The following is a 19,935-nucleotide window of genomic DNA, read 5'->3' on the forward strand; positions in this document are numbered from 1 at the left end:
GTGATGATTTGCGGTTTCTCTTTGTGCAATATGAAGACATCACTGTGGCTGAATGATTAGGTGAAAACTGGATTATTGATAACGTGAATAAACACATGCTGCAGTGATACTTGAACAGCATTACCTTGCTGAAACTTTGCTTTTCTTAACTTCTACTCCCTTCTTGATCTTGTGTTTGGCTGGAACTGACAGGTGGGAACTACACAGGGTGCTAATCTGAGCACATTTCTGTCTGCTATACAGATAGCAAGGCTTAACATCATTCCCTAGTATCGGCATACATACATAGGAGCGGTCAGTGAAGGTCACACAACATGTGTTCAGGCTTGTGTTTTCAAACCTTAACCTTTGACTCCCACACAATACATGAGGCACTAGACTAGACACTAGACAGGGCTTCCATCTGTTGATACGCTTGTGAGCAGGGCTTAAAAACCTTACAGGAAAAAAAAACAAGTTGGCATTTTCTTCTAAATTTTTCTAAAGAAGTTACCTAATTTGACGCAGTTCTAAAATTTTGAGAAAAATGTCATTCCTCTTCTTCACTAAATCAAGTGAAAGAAGACATTCTATTAGAAGAGAAACAAAATGAACCCAGATTTGCTTTCATACAGTGTATCCTTTTTAAGTGATTATTCATTGCCTATGCATACATTTCTATATCAAGACTGAAACAATATTTTCTTCTGCCCTACTGTCTACCTTCATCTCCTTCCTCATTTCATTCATATAAAAGAAACCACCTCTCTACTCCCAAAAAAGTAAACAGGTAAATCATCTTCCCTGCTTTTGTTGCCACGTAACAGGGCTTAGTTGACGCTAAACGCGAAAGCATGCATTTCATTATTTTGCTGTAAATTATGAAAAACTAACAGCAATGGTGTTTTGGCCCCCAGAATGTTGATCTGCGTTCACCATCTATATCTATATATCACAGCTCACTGCATGAAGTGGTACATCACACATCTCTCCACACATTAAATACCATAGCATGTCTCTCCATTTGAATCTCCTTACCAGTGCTCCTTTACTTGCCAGAGTAATGCTGATGCAGTTGCCTAGCAACTGATGGACCAATCGCTTCTTAATTATTGAAAGCACCTTTTCAATTGGAACCACCTTTGATGACTAGGTCTCTGCTGAGAGCCAGCGAGATGCCACTGTCTTTCCCTTTGCAGTTGTAAGTTACATTTTAGGATAAATGAAGAGTCTTTGATCTGTGTTCAGTCAACTGGAGAGAAGACATGCTTTCCTAATGAGTGGCTTCACGGCAGCATACAATACTTTAAGAGTGATTAGCTCATGCTGTATGTACTCTCTCACCTTAAGAATGGCAACGTACATATTTGTGAACTAAACAACATCTCGCCTTGGTTGACAAAACCAGGGTCAAATGTGAAGAAGACAACAAGCTACGAGTCGTGTAAAACTATGAATTATTGAGTGAGCTGAACAGGATGAATAAAGAGGAGCTGAATTCAACAGCATATCAACTGTGACAGCAGTCCATTTTTAGGCACCCCAGAGTACAATTTCAACATCCACAGAAGATACATCAGGAAGCTGTACATATCGAGTAGATATCTCTACACTGACCTGAAAATATGCTTTTTCCCAGTGAGAGCACAGTAAGGTTGTTGCTTTACATTATAGAGCGCAGATTTCTGTTCATCTGGTCGACAGGTGGTCTCTCTACTTACTTGTTATGTGGGTGGGTGTGTATGTTAAAGCAAAGTCTAAAAACATTTTAAATACAAAGGCATTTGTTCCAGTGCATCTGTGGAGCCATTTAATTAAGATGCATTCAATTTAATTAGTGTATACAACAAATGTTGGCATTACTGAAGAGTGAGAAGAACAGCAGGTGAAATCATAATTTAAGATGCAATACTATAAAAATTACCTAACATTTAAAACTTGCTAGAATCCCCAAAATACTGCTAGAATACTTCTTATCTAAGCATCATATCATATAATCATATAATATCATATCATATCATATAATCATATAATAAAGACTATTTTCTAGGAGAAATAGGCCCCGTAAAGTAATTGTTAAATGAGGATATGCTATATTTAGTAAAGTCTATTTCCTGTTTTCAGGCTATATTAGTTAAAACATTTAAATTATATGATCAATTAAAAAACACACTAACTAAAAATGAACACAAAATGCAACAACAACATTTCAGGATGGTTAAGAAGACAATCAATAATATAAAAAAAGCTATATCTGCCGATTCCTCAAGAACATTGCATGTGTGATAATGACATGCATATAATGCCCTTGAGGAAGCCTCAAGAGGAAGGTGTATCAGCGATGTATGCTGGAAAGCCTGCTATTAATGTCTGAAGAGATATGGGTTTTTTCACTTTGATGGTGATGGTACATGTCTTATGTGCAGAATATCAATGCATTTACTTTCCAGTGGGATAGACAAAGAGAGGGAAAATTATCACAGAAGAAAATATAAATTATTAGTGTGTGTGGAGGAATAAAACAGGTTCGTCCACCTGGAGTGAAAAAGGAATCATAACCTGAGAGCAAAAGCAATAAAATGACTAACAAACAATATTCTCTTTGTTCCTGTGTCGGGGGTTTTGTGTCAGAACATGTGCTGTGAACAAAAGAAGAAGCTGCTAAACATAGTGGGAAGATATTGTGGGAGAGGTGCAAACTCACTGAGAGATCTCTGGAAAGTAACAAGAAAGACATTCTGTAAAAAAAAAAAAAAAAAAAAGGAATTGTATCACATCAACAAGCAGTGTCTGGGTGTGGAGCAGCAACTGTGAAAAAATGTGTTACTCAAAATAAGAAAGCCGACTCTACAGTTTGCTCAACTCCTCCTCTTTTTCTATAAATAAAATGACACACAGTAGCCCGGTAGTCTCTCTAAATTCCCCCGTCAGCATCATCAACTGCCAGGAGTGGATAACGCACAAAACAACACTTCTACCCAACAGCATCTAAAGACAAGCGCGAGCACTTCATGCTCAATGAAAAGCCGGTCCCTTGGGCCCACTCCTAACAAAACTGACCTTTGTAATTGTATTACCTCTCACGATTCGTGTTAATGGTATGGATCTCTTATTGCCCTGAGGAATACTGGAGCTTCAGCACAGTACTACTTTAAGCTGAGGACAGGAACATCCAGTCTTCCGTGATCTGATGGAATAAGATCAAGCATCATTGACCCTTATGAATTCCAGATGTCAAAATAGTGTCAAGAGTCACATTTTTTTTTCTTCTTACTGGTGAAACAGACTAAGCCTCCCACAATGCGGCCAAACCAGGAAGAGGAATCTGGAAATGAGGAGAACTACTTTTTAGCAGCATTTTGCCATTTAATTTGGCACAAATATCCATGGCATCCAGATGATGAATCTGTCTGACCTCACAATCAGGTCATTTTCACTTATCCAGTGAAAATAGCTCTTTATTTACAAGACGAACTAGAACAGATTTTGGGACAAACATTCCTTGTTGCCAGACGGTGCACAATGCTGGCTTTGATGATGCTCTGACTTTTCATCTGGTGCCACCATGAAATTGACATTTGAGGTTAACATGCCTGGTCCTTTCATACCAATTTATAAATACTATGCAGTAACTGAAAGTCATCTGTACTTGCAATTGTGTTTGTTTATTGTGTTTGAAGCTGGAGAACTATTTTGGTGACAATATGTAGTTGTGTTACCAAATCATTGTATCTCTGATCATGTGTGACCACATCCAAGGATGTGGGGAAGACCGAGGCACATGTTTTCCTTGACACAGGCCAACATGACTGGAAAGTGAGTTAGGTAACTGCAGGACTTCACTTGGAAGTCTGTGAGTGCTCAGCATTTCCACAACAACCTCAGATACCTTCAGTACTCAACAGTGACAAATTGATTCACTCCCATTACCTCCAGGAAATGTTCACAAAGTCTGTTTTTGGATAGATATCTGCGTTGTGCAGAGCCATGAGAAAATGTGATCAGAACCGAAAGTGTCAACAGTGTTTTTATAGAACGAGACCAGTGTGAGAAATTTGCATTATTTATCTTAACAATGTTTTGGTCAGTCAAGGTTTGTCCTAAACTGTGAGCCTACACTTGTATAAAAGCTTTACTTCATTTTATTTTATTTTTCGATGTCTTTTCTCACAAACCATAACTGAACAACAAACCTTAGAGAATAGGAGTGTAACAGTAAACAAAAGACACGGTTGGGTTCATACCCCGGTTGCATCTCTTATGATATGAAACTGAAAATACTAAATAACTACATTATCACAAAATAAAACTTGCGCATTAGGAGGAGTTTTTCAATAAGTTCCGCCTTGGCTATTTTTAAACATTTTAAAAGGAACCAAATATTTAATCATCCGGTGATCTGCACATCTGGATGATGCACTCAAATGTGCATTAGCATGTTGGATGCGTTTCCATTCACATACCCTCCAGCGAAGGAGCAACACCAAAACACCGACCTCATCCTGATCCTTTACACAACTTTCCCTCCATGGCTTTTGTAACCGATTAGGATCCTGCAGATGGATCTTCAAGCTACGCCGTTTCAATTGCACCCACCAATGCACAGGTTAGTGCAACAAGCGAATTGCTGTGCGAGTCATTCACACATTGGTGGGTGCAATTGAAACGGCGTAGCTTGAAGATCCATCTGCAGGATCCTAATCGGTTCTGCCTGCACACTGTGCACCGTATGCCATAAGCAACATATGCATGTTGCTTATGGCATACGGTGCACAGTGTGCAGGCAGAACTTTGGTTCCTATGTACGTGCGTCCATTTATCCCTCACAATGTTCAGAACTTAATCACTAAAGGGGAAAAAAAAGCACTAAACAACATCAATAGTTTTGTTATTAAGCAATTAGTTACCTTTGGTGCCTAAGCTTGAAGACAAATTAAACATTTCTTTGATGTAATTTTAAAGCAGTTTATTTACTCAGCTAAAACTCTTGTATGGTTCTCTCGTTGTATGCATCTATTCCACAATATTGCTATACATTTTAACTAAACAAAAGGCGTGCAGAGGCACTAATGGAAGGCTTTTATTGTGTACTTGCGAATGAAAAGTCAATTTAGACTGTGAGTAATTATAGCTCCAACCAAACACTGCTAAGGGAACTAGATTAAAACACTGTAAGGCAAATACAAGGTGTTGATATTTAGGCAGTTATATCCTTAATGGTGTGTATGGGTATATTTTATTAGTTAGCATTTAATTAAAAAAAAAAAATGTCTTGTTAATTCGTCTGCCTGCAAGAGTGAACAAGATAACAGGTATTACAAAAATGTATCAGAATGAAAATGAACACTGCAAGTATTACTATATACTGTAACCAATTATACTTACAGTTACAGTTGGCTTGTTGCCAATCAGGCGTGCAAACATTGATGTAGTGTCTGTCCTGCCTGCTTGTTTCGCCTATATGTGCATTTGTCTTGTTCAGTGTTGCTATTTTCCATTTTGATGCATATGTTATGTGCCTCAGTGTTTTCTATGTGCTTGTACTGTAGGTGTGTTTGTTCTGCCTGACGCATGCTGCAGCCTGTTAGGTCTGCTCTGCTCTAGTGTCTTATGTACACTTTGCTTTTGCTTATATGTGCATTGGTTTTGTCTATACGTTACTGTTTGTTTATCTATGCATTTTAATTCTATTTTTATTTGAAATTTTGTCATTTTAGGCTGCCTTCAAACATCTGACAGCAGATGAAAACTAGCCTCTCTGGCTAACTCTGGCTCACTTACAGTCTGACTGTTGATTGGTGTGCATTGTGTGCATTGCAGCCTCCTGTGTGAATTGTAAGATCAGAAACAGAAACACAGGACATGTTGTTATGCACGGGCAACAAAACTACTGGCGCATGACGAGTCTTAGATTGGGCCTTCTCTCTTCATGTGGCCTGTGTGTGATCACACATTTGACCCTTTCAGTTGACTGTGACACCGTCAGAGCTCAGTTGACGGTAGGCACTGATTTCAGGGATCTGCACATGATATCGTGTAAGTGGAGAGATTGCTCCTGTAGCAGTAGCCGGCCGGTGTTCAAACCCAGACCATTTCCTTCAAATCACCGAAAGTAATGGTTTCCCTTGCCTAACAGCCGCTGGCTCTGATGTGGTGGAAAATACAAATGAGGTTTAGTTGTGGCAAAAAAGGGCAGAGAAAACAGATGAACACAGAAAGCGGTCCTCATGACAGCTGGTCATAAACAAAGGACAATGGAGAAGGCAGTGAATTCCTATCTTGAGGCAGAACAGGCCTCCAATGCATACCCTGGAAACTGTACTCTATACAACTCTGAGATGATCTGTACACGCAGTCAGTCGGAGGGGAGGACTGCTCCTCAGTCAGCTACCATCAATGGATTATTGTGCCGAGTCCAACTGACTAATGCTCTCAAATCATCTGGGGACAGTTACTGTGGAATGAACTCGTCCTAATGATTACTGGGACTCGGAGTTTCCCTGCCTAATATTCGGTTATTACATCACACTGCAGCAAGGAAAATGACCCTCTTGTTGACCGTCTTAGTCCAACGTGATTTTTTAGGAGTTATCCTAAAGCGTTTAGTGAAGATCTTTTGGGAGTCACAATTACATACAAAGCCGAGAATCCCAGTAGTCGTTGTCACTGTACTGGGATGTTAATACTACTTCTGTTAGGGGAAGGTTTTTAACAATGCAAATCTGTTGAACAGTTTCAAGATAGATTAATCAGATTTAGAGCTACAGTCAAGAATGTGCATTTCTGAATAACAATTCCAAGCATTGTCCTTTAAACTCAGCTGTGGGGATGGTGGATAATGACATCCCTCCCCATCCGTGCACCTTAACTATTCCTTCATGAATCAATTACAAGACATTTAAGGACTCTAATACATTATATTTACAGTGCCCGGATTGAGCACTGTTAAAAAGTTTTCTGAAAATGTTTGTATACATATGCAAGTGATGCATTATGTTATCACAAATATATTTACTGAATAGATCTCGAAACATTGGATGAAGCCAGGTTCAAAATTCTTGTTTCATTTTGTTGACATATTAGAGTCAAAGGTTTTTACAGAGCGAATTTTGTATCACTCCATAAAACAGAAATGACTGTTAAAAGCCATAACAAATCCATTTTGGCCGTGTTTTGAGGGGTGAGACCAGTTCTATAACTGTAAATCAAGATGTATAAACAAACCCCACCATAAAACCCTTCTGAACTTAAGTGGAGATCTCTGGCTCAGAGAATGAGAAAAATAAATAGCTAAAGATAAATTTCAATATCAGAGGGGATTAGGATAAATATATAACAAACAAATATTTCCATGAAACTTACCCAGTTGATGACTTACAGTAAGACAATTATTTTATTTTCCAGTATCATTTTTGTATTTTACGTTTAACTATGAAAATGAGGCATTACCTCGTGCTATAACATTGGTCAAATTTAGAAAAAATCTACAGAAGCGAATAGACAAAGTCTAGTTTATAATCACCCAAATACGTGTTGTGGAAAGAAGACATGTCATCGAAGCTCAATTCTTAAAGCCTAAAAAAATTGGCCAGTGCATGTTTTTACCTGTGGTGTCTCCCCTTAACGCTATTAAAAACCCATAATGCAACTCTCTGCAGTAACAGGCTCACTCAGTAGCATCAGTAAGAGCCCATACTTGCTCCAAGTGTTATGAATATGTAAATGTCCAGCCATCAAATATAAAACAACCTCCTGTTATTTTCAGGAAAGAAAACATTGTCATATATCTGTGCCAATTCCACAATAACAAACACACAGCGAGGCATTGTCGTTTGACAGCTGTGTACTCAAACCCAAGACGACAATGTATAACTTAATGGCCTGTAAGAAAGACGAGTGGCTCATTTATACCGCCTGTAACACTGGGCTCATGTGGTGTATTGGTACGGAGGGTGCAGGGGGCTCTAGTAGTAAGAAATCATTGAGGCCAGCCAGTGATTGTTTGGTTTTTCTATCTATGGAGCCATCTTGACACGGCAGGCTCACTGTGAAGCCAACGCAGAAGCAGCAGAGAGGCAGTGAGCTAAAGCAGAGCTGACACTTAGTGCACACTGCAGCTGGGAGGTGAATGATCTCCTCGATGAGCAGAATCATCAGAGCTCAGCGGGGATCCATCACGAAGACGAGGATGAGGTCTCTGCTTCAGATGTACACACCAAAAAAGGTTACATAAAGGTTCAAAGCTCTGTCTCTGTGCACTGTAGGACACTGACAAACAGCCAAACAGTAATCATGACTACTTCTATATAATTATTATTATTATTATAGTTATTCAGTGACTAACAATTTTAGGTTGTTGTAGATACTTCTGCAGCGGCAGAATTATAAAATCAAATTGCACCGTCATTATGATTTAAGGCATGCAGTACATATTTCTTAGATTAGAAAGCAGAGGCGTTGTTGTTGTTTTTGTTTCGAAACATCAAATAAGGATTTGAAGTTGTGACAAGGTTGGAGAAAGCTATGACATTTCAGTGGAGTCACAGGTGGCTGGAAATACCAGATGTCAAACACTTGTTGTCCCAGGTAACTGTTAGCCAAGCAAGACTAATTAAATGATCATTGAGACAGGCTTTAATGACGCAGAATGAATGCTAATTAGGGGGAAAACTTTGTGCACCCAATTATTTTCCCAGCAATACTGCTGGCACATTACAGGAAATGTTAAAGCACTATTGAAGGGTATCCAGGGACCCTTTACCACACAATACACCATCACAGCAAAACTGGTTGCTCTACTGCACTTTGCAGACTAAGGCAACAATCCTGTACTTTTTTTTTTTGCTTGTGGGCAACAATGGGCATTATTACTTGCTTAAAATACACACAGTAAAAATCACAGTGGAGCCTTTTAAAGTGCTGTGAAATCAATTTGCTTCAGAGAACAACAGAATCGTTATTATGGTTATGGGGTTGTTTTTGATCCACACTCTGAGTAGCTGCTTAATAAGTAGATCGCAACGGGGTAATGATCAGTAATGGTGACATTTTGAAGTCCCACAATGTTTCCCCTTTATGCCTTAAACAGCACAGCTGCTAAATGAGAAGCGCCGCTGCTATATGAAAATATCCCCAAACACAAACTTGCTATCTCTACTTTAAGAACGGCACAAATGTGTCTAAAGCTCTTCTCATGTCAGCAAACATGCTAAATATCTCCCAGCCGCGAAGACAAACAAACAGCTACACTGCTGAAAAAAAATCCTGCACAGCGGGTGTTAGATTTGAGGCACTTTTCAGTTCCATACAAGTAGATTAAAGGATATTTTCCTCCTTTTTTCTGAAATGATTAAAAGAAACAGACTAGAAAGAAAGCACTGCAAATACACCTCAAGGCTGCAGATGTGTACAGTACAGTTTAGTCTGAAAGATTAAGGGAAGAAAAGCACATTTGGTTCACAAAAAAAACTGACCTTAAAACCTGGGCCTCAGCGTTTGATGTATATTGATGCTCCGGTACTGCATGACTCAAACCACTACACCCGTTTTTTTTAGAGCAGTAAATGTAAGCAGAACCATGTTGGTTCTCCATCAAGCTCATTATCTTTCTTAACTGTATGCCACCTTTCTTGCTTTCCTGTTGATATTCTTCTGCTTCTCTGATCTTGGCGACAATTGTGCGGAAGAACTAAAAAGGAAGTGTGATTATCTGCAATTTGTAAAAGTGGAGCAGACATGGGTTTTTTGTGTTCTTAGAGAAACCCACAGGGCTGGGGACAATTACTTTCCCTCCCTGACAATGAGTGAGTGTTAAATCTAATGAAACAGCTTACTGGCTGACCACCTCCTGGAGACCCCCCACTGCACAGCAACAGAGGGGAAATACCTTCTCTTAATTAATTCAAAAGTTTGAATTCAAGCAATACTGAATATATGAAATACTTCAAGATGTGCTACGAAGTAAAACTGTTTCCTCTCTCTTCACACAATAAACAAATCAATGTTAATTGCACAGAAGATCGCTCCAGAGGTGTCACAATAAGACTATTTCAAGCCTTCCGCTTGTACCCTGCTCGCACAGCTCCTCTTACTTGTTGAAGCGCTACCTGGTTGCTAGGCAGCCCCGCTGGATGACGAAGAGTAGTCATTTGAGGAGTCGATCTGCGTCACTATAGGATTTCTTCAGGTGGAAGTAATTGCTAGGTAAAGGTAAAAAAAGAGATCCTTAAAGCCTACATGGTGTCATTAAGAACGCCATCTAGTAACATATGGTTCATTTCATTAAGTGTCTGCATTTGAATCATCTGTTATCCCATGTGAACATGTGCAGGAGAGCTTGTCATATACCGCTAATCATATGCTCATTATTCCAGGCAGGATGGTGGTAATGGATGCACAAACACATCCGCTGGTTTCACACAGCAATAAGCACACTTCCACTGGCTGTAAAGTTCAACGAGAGGGTTCCACAGCAACGGACAGAAACGTCAACATTAGTGTGTGTCGGTGCTGGAAAGCTTTTAAGGCATTAGGCCAGAAGCACACCACACAAAGAGCAGCAAACTCCATCTTGTTGTCACACACTTGAAGATTGGGAAACAATGTAGGCTCCCTCTCTACGTGATAAGTGACTGTGTATACATAACAGAAGGGCAAAAAAAAACCCCAGTTGTTTATATTCTCATCCTGTAGTGATGACCTATACAAACACAGCAAGAGAGAAAGGGAGGTGTTTTAACAGGTTAGAGTAACGTTATTGATCCACTAAACACTGTTTCTTTTCACCTTGTAGTTTAATGGTTAAGCTATTTAAACTCACTTCTTACTGAATTCATTTGTTTGTTCCCAGAGCAACAAGGATTAATGAGGTTGACATTTCATTTGCGGGTTGGCTAGTGTGACGAATCACCTTGTTCTACAGCTCACACTACAAGAGCAATGAAGAAAAGATAAAAAAAAAAAAAACACAAATGGGACAATAATCATCATGGATGTGCTACCTCTGTCAGACTTTTCAAACAGCCGAGTTAGTAATGACTTTGGCTGGGTCAACTATATTATCTGTGATATTATACAGTTTGTTCTAAACTTGAATTGCTAAAGAGACAGCAGGGAGTAGAATACAGAGCAATAACATGAAGAGAAAAAAAGAAGAAGCTTTTTTGGCCATCATTTAGTGACAATACCAAGTAGAGCAGCAACGCCACACCCTGCTTCCCTTATACATAACGTTTTATGACTCAGCTGGTGCAGCAGGTGTGTTGTGCTGCTATTTTCTAGAGAACTTCTACTTTGAACATCACAGTGGTTTGCTAAATGACTGTAATGTAATGTAATGGTTTGCTCAATGCCTGAAATCTGCTAAACTGAACCACTTCTATATCATTTTGATAAGACATTACTACTTTTTTTCTCTACTGACTCAGGACTGGCAGCGACAAAGACATCTAATAATGGGCTGTAGCTAGGTAGTCGGTTGAAAAAATGTTGATATCAGTGCCTAACTATACCTCTTTTGGTGCCGAAACTGAACAAATACTTTTCCAAGCTTAAGTTTGGCTAATATAAACATGTATTAATCTTATTTTTCCTTTGTTTTTCAAAATATGACAAACTGCTCAATGCATCATTGTTAAATATAGAACCTAAATAAGAAATGGTCTTTAGATACAAAAATGAAAATGGGGATAGTGGCTACTTGATTGAATACTTAGACATTGACACATTGTGCAGAACGTTAATTCTAATTATTGCTAGGGTATCTGCCCGTCCAATCATTTCATTTGGGCCATTCACGCACACATTGGGCCTCACTACAGTCTTCCACAAGCTGCTAGCTTGACAGCTGTGAGTACTAAAAACACCCATGTGTTGTTTACGGTCATTATAGTGATCATTTTTTGGGGGGAGTGACTTTGGAGGGAGGCCTGAAGGGACGGGCTGTCAGTGTTGCAGATTTGGGGACTTATTATTTAGATTTAGCGACTTTTGGAGCTATTGCTGCTAGCTACTTTCATTGGAAAAGAGTTGGATAATTTAAAAAAAAATCCAGCATACTTGTGCTGATTTCTCCCATCCCTTTCTCTCATGAGTCCTGTTCTACCAGAGAAAACACTTGTCTTCAAGCTGAAAGCTAACTCTCAGCTTTTCATCAGACGGTCATTGTTTCTCTGCGAGCTCAGCTCTGACACAATGACAGAAACACATGAATCAATTCCCCGCCATAAGTAAGCAGAGCACCTTCCACAAACAGTGCAATACACACAGACGCACCCATACTAGCACAGACACACACCCTTCTTGTTACTATTCAGACTCTACGATTGGTTTGTCCATCATTCTCCCACACCACAGACAGAGAGCAAATGATAAAGGTCCTCTGTGATCAATACTTGGAACATTGCATGGTGGAGCCTCACTAAAAGTTCAACCTCCTTCTTGTCTGCAGAAAATACAAGGCATTCATTCATTACATTGCAAAGTACATTTAAACAGCATGCCAATTTAACATCGGTAACACACAGCACTGGTAGTTAGTTGTTGGACAGCAACGTGTTGTGCAAAAGAATCGTTCCCTTTGAGAAGTGATTAAATCTCTTCTGGTAAATGTTATGTCCTTGTTCTGGTGGTGGAATGTGGCATGCAGCTCACCAGGAGTAGTAAACACAGCCCACTTATCAAGTAGCCAGACAGGCCGAAGTGAAGTTTTTGTTCGTCAAGGTGTTTGAGGTTGGGATATCATATGTTTGCCCCAAATGCATTCAATCCATATTAGAATACAAGAAAAAAGGTCAGACAGCTTGTCACTAAAATTGTGGGCCAAATCTGCTAAACAGCCCACCGCAGCAGCATTCGGTTAAGTCCTGAAGCTAGTTGGATCGTTTTTCATTTTCACAGAGGGAAAATAAATAATTAAAGAAAGGCCATGGCAAGTAAACTAAAGTGTCGCTGAATATTGTGTTTCCGTTCACGCACATGATGTTTGCTGGTATATATATTGATATTCCCACAGGTAAAACTCTGACATTTCCAATTTATGTCCAGAATAACGTTTTCTACCACCGGGCCATTTCTGCTAATTCCTTTCACACTCTTAATCGTTAACTTTCTTCACATATGCGAAAGCCGCTTCTTGGTAAATGTGAAAACACCCACACAGCTTGCTAATCAGGTTTTTAACCAAGCACCACAAATGCCATGAGGGCTCAGCTGAGTTTACACAGAAACAAATGAGCGAATCAACCTAGCCAGTGGCAAATCAATGCCTGCAAAGGATGCCTGATGATCAAGCAGGATGAGGTTAATATCCAATTGGGGGAAAGGTTTGCATTAGTCTCTGGCCTATTAGCTTCAGTATATTCCTTTGGCAAGAGCCTGGATGTGACTGCATCATTCTTTATCTATTTAAAAGAAAATTAATTACATTTCATTTAACTTCTCTGCCTCATTAATGTCAGAAATCCTGTCAAAACCAAAAATCATCAAAATGAAACATCAACAGACAGAAACCACTATTGAGGCTTGGCAAGATAGTTGGGCAAATCATTTTAATAATCAAATATGTTTCGAATAGTTCCTCATATATATATATATATATATGTTTCGAATAGTTCCTCATATATATATATATATATATATATATGAGGAACTATTCGAAACATATTTGATTATTAAAACTTCATGTCACTTATATATTCAACTATATATATATATATATATATATATATATATATATATAGTTATTTCTCCCCACCGCATTAAATCAAGCAAAAAACAGACGTTGTAGCAATAAATATATTTATATAATTTAATAATTTAATAATCTAAAGTTTACAAAAAAAATCTGCTTCTAAGCTTTTAATTTAAATAAGCTAAGAATAATTCATTTGGACAATAGAATTTTGTAAAACAACAACATTATATGATCAAGATATTCTATGAAATTCACTTATGGGCTTGGCCTAAAGAATACAATGTACAAGCTGTATGCCTTGGCCTGCCATTAAACTGCCCAACAAAGTGCAGAATAACATTATCAACAGAGCAGCAAGCACACTCTACGGGTTAAAATAATAAATATTGTGTAAACACATAAAATAGTATGTGATGGCCCCTGAAATTACTTACAGCGGGGTTTCCCACAGGAAACTGATTTGCAGAGGTGGTGAGCAAACTGCAGCCTGCAATGCAGGACGGAGTTGTTGTTTTTTCCACACATAAGAACCTGATTGTGACCAATTGGGCTTTCATGTGATGCGACTGATCAATAACATGCTGAGATGAATCAGACAAATTAGACAGACTTATCTCATCTGATTATCAGTGCCGTTACTAAATAACAGTTTCAACTATTTTTTCACTCATTAAACATGTTGCCTTTGTGGCTCCTCCACTGTAAATTGTTTTGGGAAACCTGGTTGAGCCCTACTGCAGAATGTTGAACAAAGGTCGGGCCAAATTGTACCAGTAGCAGCTGTGTTTGTCAGCTGCTACTGGTCCAATTTGAATGTATTCAACAATATGTGAAAGTTAACACTTACTTCTTGTTTTGTTTTTTTGTCTGCTTCTTTGCATGTATGTCTTACACCATTTTAAAACCGTAATCCAGTTATTTGATTAACAGATAATCAATTGGCAACAATTTTGATAATCTGTGAATCATTATGTCTTTTTTTTCAAGGAATATTAGCAACATCCTCTGGCTTCAACTTGTCAGCCTGTTTTCTTAGTCTTCTATGATAACAAATTGATTGTATTTCAGTGTTGGACTGTTGGTCGGCCAAAAGAAGCCATTTGAATACATCTACTTAGGCTCTGTCATAAGACATTTGTTTATGATTTGCCGCCTTTTTTACTAGACCAAACCATTAATCAAGCAAATAATCAACATAACTATAAATTAGTTGTGGCTCTAAATTATGCAAATAATTATATGATAAGACATTAACAAAATCTGTGTTTTATATTACAGTCGCAGAGAAAATACTTTAATGAAGCAACCTCTAGATGAACCTGGCACAATAAATGATTAATATTGCAGTACACTAGCAACAGAACAAAAAGGTCAGTGATGAACTGCTGTTATTGAATGGAATCGGTGAGTGTAAGGATTAGTAGAGGAACATATCCCCAAAGACGGTATTAGTTTTGAGATAGTTCTGAGATATAACAGGCACAACCATGTTTTTTCATAACATTAATATGTCTAGTTTTTGAAATGCATGGTTGTATAGAAATATATTACTGCAAAATTATTTTATTCGGTTGATATTTGGATCCTCCCCAAAACAGAAAAAGGCAACAGCATTTGCCTTATCACATGTATCTTGGGATTTTATACAACTATCCATTTCAAAATCTAGACATATTTTAGAAAATATGGTTGTGCTTTGTGTTTAGTTCCTCTACCAGATGGGGATTAAGCAGCCTGCATAGGGATGTCTCTGAGGCGATTATGTGAACCTATGGAAAGATAAAGCTGCCCCTTAGCTCTTAACATTTAGTCGATGAAATATTTCCATTTCATTCATCATAGTAAGAGTTGAAGTAAAAGGTTGCCATGAGTTCAGCTAAGCAGACATACTATGCAAGGGTTGAAAATGTCAGAGGTGATGTATGCGTGCTGCTGAGGAGAACAGAAGGGTGACTCTGTCCAAATGTCAAAAGTGAAATGTGAAACCATATATAAAAAAAACCAAAAAAACTCAAAAGCATGCACATGCGCACGCACACACGCAGCCAAAAACAATCACAATGCTCTACTGTGAGAGTGAAAACATACAGACTCCAAACAACCAGTCTACACAGCATAGCTCTCTAAACAGCTGACTAGCACAGACTGGTATAGTCCTCATTCTGTTGACTGCAGGCCTTTTGACACAGAAATAACAATTACTAAACAATTAAAAGCCAGTGAAACAAAAACAAAACTATTACTTACCGAAAACAGAAATTAGATGGGGCGTTCACACCTTGCTCCTAAACCCAAATGGAGAAGATGATGCTGCTTCTGCTGCTGGCTCTTCCAACTGTCCTGCGGGGTCCCCTAAAAAAGTACCTGTCAATTGAAAATAACAGCATATGTTTTAAAAAGAAAAAAAATCTCTTTTTCTCTTAAAAATGACTAAAGCAAATTACAAAAACAAAGGCAGTCCCATAAAAATGACTCTGTTTATCTCTTTATCTTTATAAAAGCCACAGTATTTTTTCTGAGCAAACAAAGGAGGATGCAAGCTAGCTAACAGCACACATTGTACATAACAATATGAAGTAAAGACATCGTCAAACATAATTAATCCAAAATGAGATTTTGCTCAGTTTATTCAGACAGCTGGAAGCGCCTGAGGGAAATGACTTGCCAAATATACACAGAAACGGTCCATAGTGTTTTGACACCACTCAACAGCGAAATTGCTTTTGTGTCTTGCCCAGATGTAATCAATGACTTGAGCAGCCTATCTCTGCAATAAAACAGCAAAGTCTGAAAAAGCAACATATGGTCGTCTTAGCTTCTCTAATCTTGTCCACTGGAAATAAACAGAGGCACATCTGTTGTGGTCTCATTATTGAAGCCTTTGGCAAACCCACTGTCACACCAGGCAGTAGGAAATTAAAAGCAAAGATGGAAGAAGGAAGAAAGCCACCGTCATTGTCAGAAGAATATTGCTGGTTCACTGTATTCCCTAGAGACAGGCCAGAAGTCAGTGAAGAAATACCACACTAAATATAGCTCAGACCATTTTGAGGTAAATCATATCCATACTTGTTGCTATTTTAAGAATACATCTAAAAAGGGTCAACTAACGGAAAAACACTAGAAGAAGATCCGCATTTTGAGCTGACATCAAACAACAAACCCCATTCCCGTTCTTTGACTGTCAAAAATAAACTAATAAAAAATTCAAAGGCAAATATTCTTTACAGCCCCTGTTAAGAGAGAAATCACTTTGTGCCACTGTATCTGATCTGTCAGGGACAAGTGCCTCAGGCGGTACAAAAACTACTATCACACTTTCAGTGGCATACAAATGCACAAATAAAATAACCATTTAAGTTACAACACTTACACTTTGTTGTATAATTGGTGGACTGTATTGTAAACGTAAGCGTTAATGAATCACTGAAGGGTTAAAAAAAAAAAAAAAAAAAAAAAAAAAAAAAAAGAGGTCACCATCTGCTTTGGCCTCACAGCATGCAGCATGCCAAGAGTGTGTGAGGGACCTGTGGGAATGCCCAGAGCTCTACTCTGTGATGCTGCCTCGGTGCCTTTTCATGAAAACTACATTGAGGCACACAACCATATAAAGATGCTACTGCTAAACTCTCCGGGGATAATTTCAGCTTCACAGTCCAGCTCCTTTGAGACCGGGTTAACTCTCTACCCAGTCTGGTGGTGTGCACGGGGACGCATTTTAATCTTGCAAAGAGAAACGATTGTTCATTTCAACCGTTTTTGTGGTAAATATAGTACTGCTGTTGTACGACAATGTGTACGACCTTGTGCTGTTGTTCTGCATTGTGAGAAAAACATGCAGGTCAAGGGTTGGCTGAGGTGAAAATATCCTGCAGTCACAAGCTAGAAAACACTCTAAAAAGGTCATCATCAGACCACATCTGACCCATTTAGCAGAGCCTCTTCTGCATTCAGAAAGGAGATTTCTACTTTGTTAACAATGAAAGTATCTAATTGCTTAATGGCTTTGGTTAAAATCAGCAGTAATCTCCAACAGACATCTCACAAACCACATTCATTTTATACATTTCCCACAAAGCTGAAAACTTAGTCATCGTGGCCACAAAGAACAGAGACGGAAGCCCCTGTTTCATCTGTCCTGTTTCCTCGGCCAATTAGAATCCTCTGCCCGCCCACAGTGCCTGGATGACATGTTGATTCCTGATCGCGAGGTGATTAGAAAAAGAAATTGTGCAACTGCTGGCATGGGAATATCATGAAAAAGACCAAATAAGCCATTTAAAAGGCTTCATGCTGGGGGGTAATAATAGCTCTCATCTGTCTCCTGCAACGTCAGGTTTTTATTTTCTTTCTTCATTTTGAGATATAAGGAATGTAACAGCCACAATGTCTGATCCACCATGATGTGGGCTTATGTTTGACCCAAGCCAGCATCTAGGATCAGCTTTTGTTTTATGTTGAAATGTTTCAAGCATTACAAACGTGTGTGTGTGTTTGTGTGTGTGTATGGGGGCAAACCTGTGTTATGCAGCTGTGTCATTTTGAAGGAAAAAAAAATACAACCGTTCATTGTCTGTCCTTCCTTCAATAACACTCAACAAATCCAGTAGACGGAGGTTGAATATTAAGTTAAGCTTACATTTCGGTAATCCAATGAATCATAGTGAATAGGATTTAGACTTTCCCTGCAGCTCGCTCAACAGTAAGATACAGGTCGGTCACAACACTGACAACATGACTGTGCTGCAGCATTGCTGAACGGTCGCTGGAACAAGTCTTAACACACACCAAACACTAACCTGAGCTGTGAGGTGTCAGGACAACTTTTACTCCCTGTGAACGATCTTTCCCAAGAAAAAAGCCCAGTGGATCATTACCTTTGCAGTCAGTCTCACTTAGGATCACTGAACCTAATCTCAATTACAATTTCACAAAGAAAGTAGACATTTGAACTGTGTGCAATGACACAACCTCCTGTCATATTTATATAAGCATTACAGCACACTACTGTGTATGTCTCCTCTCTTTCTTGTGATCAACACCACAGGTGAATTAGTGTATTTTTTTTTTTTTTTAATAATAAGATCATTCTAAGTGTTGCCCTAATTAGGTAAATTCTGTCACTGAAAAACACAGACTTTCTGGCTCTCTCTGCACTACCACGCTGGTTAATCCACTTTCACCTAGAAACCAGTCAACTCTGAAAACGTGTTCAACGTGTTAACCTTTTTTTATTTTTTTTTTATATAAACATAGGAATTAAAAATGTATTATTGAAATAAATAAAGCTCAGATCAGCTCTGTCCTTTTGAATACTTACTCATGGTAACGTTGGTAGTTACTCACTTGGGTTAACCTTATAGTGTTAAATAACTTCACAGACACAGGGTGGGGTGGAGCAGCTCAGACGTTAATACGGTTATAGAGATAAACCTTTTTTTTCTTTTTTTTATTTAAATGAAATGGTTTCTGTTGAAGATAAACGTTTTGAACGTAGGGAAATAATTTCATGCTTTTTTTTTTCTTTAAAGGCTTTTTTTTTTTTTTTTTTTGACAAGAGTTGTCCACCACGCTCAACTTTTTTTTTTTTTTAATGTTGCAGACAATTCACGTAAACTAGTGCCACAGCAAAGAAACTTAACAGGCGCATTTAGATACAAATGTATCTTAAAGAACGCATGACTTATGTTCAAGCTGGTCTTTAATGTTCACTCCCCCCCAAGACATTGACACATACAGAACATGGCTTGAAAGCACGTTAAAGTAAAATTATATTTCTTGTTAAAGACATAATTAAATATATTTAAAAGCACACAGGACGTGTGTAACTTACAGCTGGACGCGGAGTGGTCTCCAGAGTTTGCTTCTGAGTGATGCGTTAGTGGTTATTACAGTGATTGAGCCGCGCAGATAGTGTGGCGTCTCATCGCAGCGCTCCGTGCTTTCACAGACCGGAGCAGCAAACAATCCACGGGAGCTGGACGTTACCGTAATCACCGGCGCTCTCACCAAAGCGCACATTGGATTCTATTTACCGTAATACATGAACTGCTGAAATGCTGATTTCAAAAGTCAGTGATGGAATAAGGACTCAAATGCTCCAATATGCTACTGTAACAACTACCTCCTAGACAGTGGACATACACACACACACACACTTATACAGAAATTACAGCTATTTTTTTTCACTTACAACTAAACCAAAGGAAACGCTAAACAAATTCTGTTGAAGGGGGAAAAGTTGCTTTTAGCAGGGCAGATAT

General features: G+C 38.6%; 1 protein-coding gene across 1 annotated transcript in view; it reads right to left on the minus strand.

Moving 5' to 3' along the window:
• The window catches only part of LOC129108165 (tumor protein p53-inducible protein 11-like), a 31,770-nt gene extending 12,101 nt beyond the window's left edge, over window positions 1–19,669 (minus strand). The window contains exons 1-2 of the mRNA XM_054619851.1: window positions 19,506–19,669; window positions 15,920–16,036 (exon numbers count right to left, since the gene is read on the minus strand). The gene's annotated coding sequence lies outside the window, so the exon portion shown is untranslated. The remainder of the gene's footprint in view (window positions 1–15,919; window positions 16,037–19,505) is intronic.
• Window positions 19,670–19,935: the final 266 nt, after the last annotated feature.

Source organism: Anoplopoma fimbria, chromosome 19 (genome assembly GCF_027596085.1).
Source record: "Anoplopoma fimbria isolate UVic2021 breed Golden Eagle Sablefish chromosome 19, Afim_UVic_2022, whole genome shotgun sequence".
NCBI lineage: Eukaryota > Metazoa > Chordata > Actinopteri > Perciformes > Anoplopomatidae > Anoplopoma > Anoplopoma fimbria.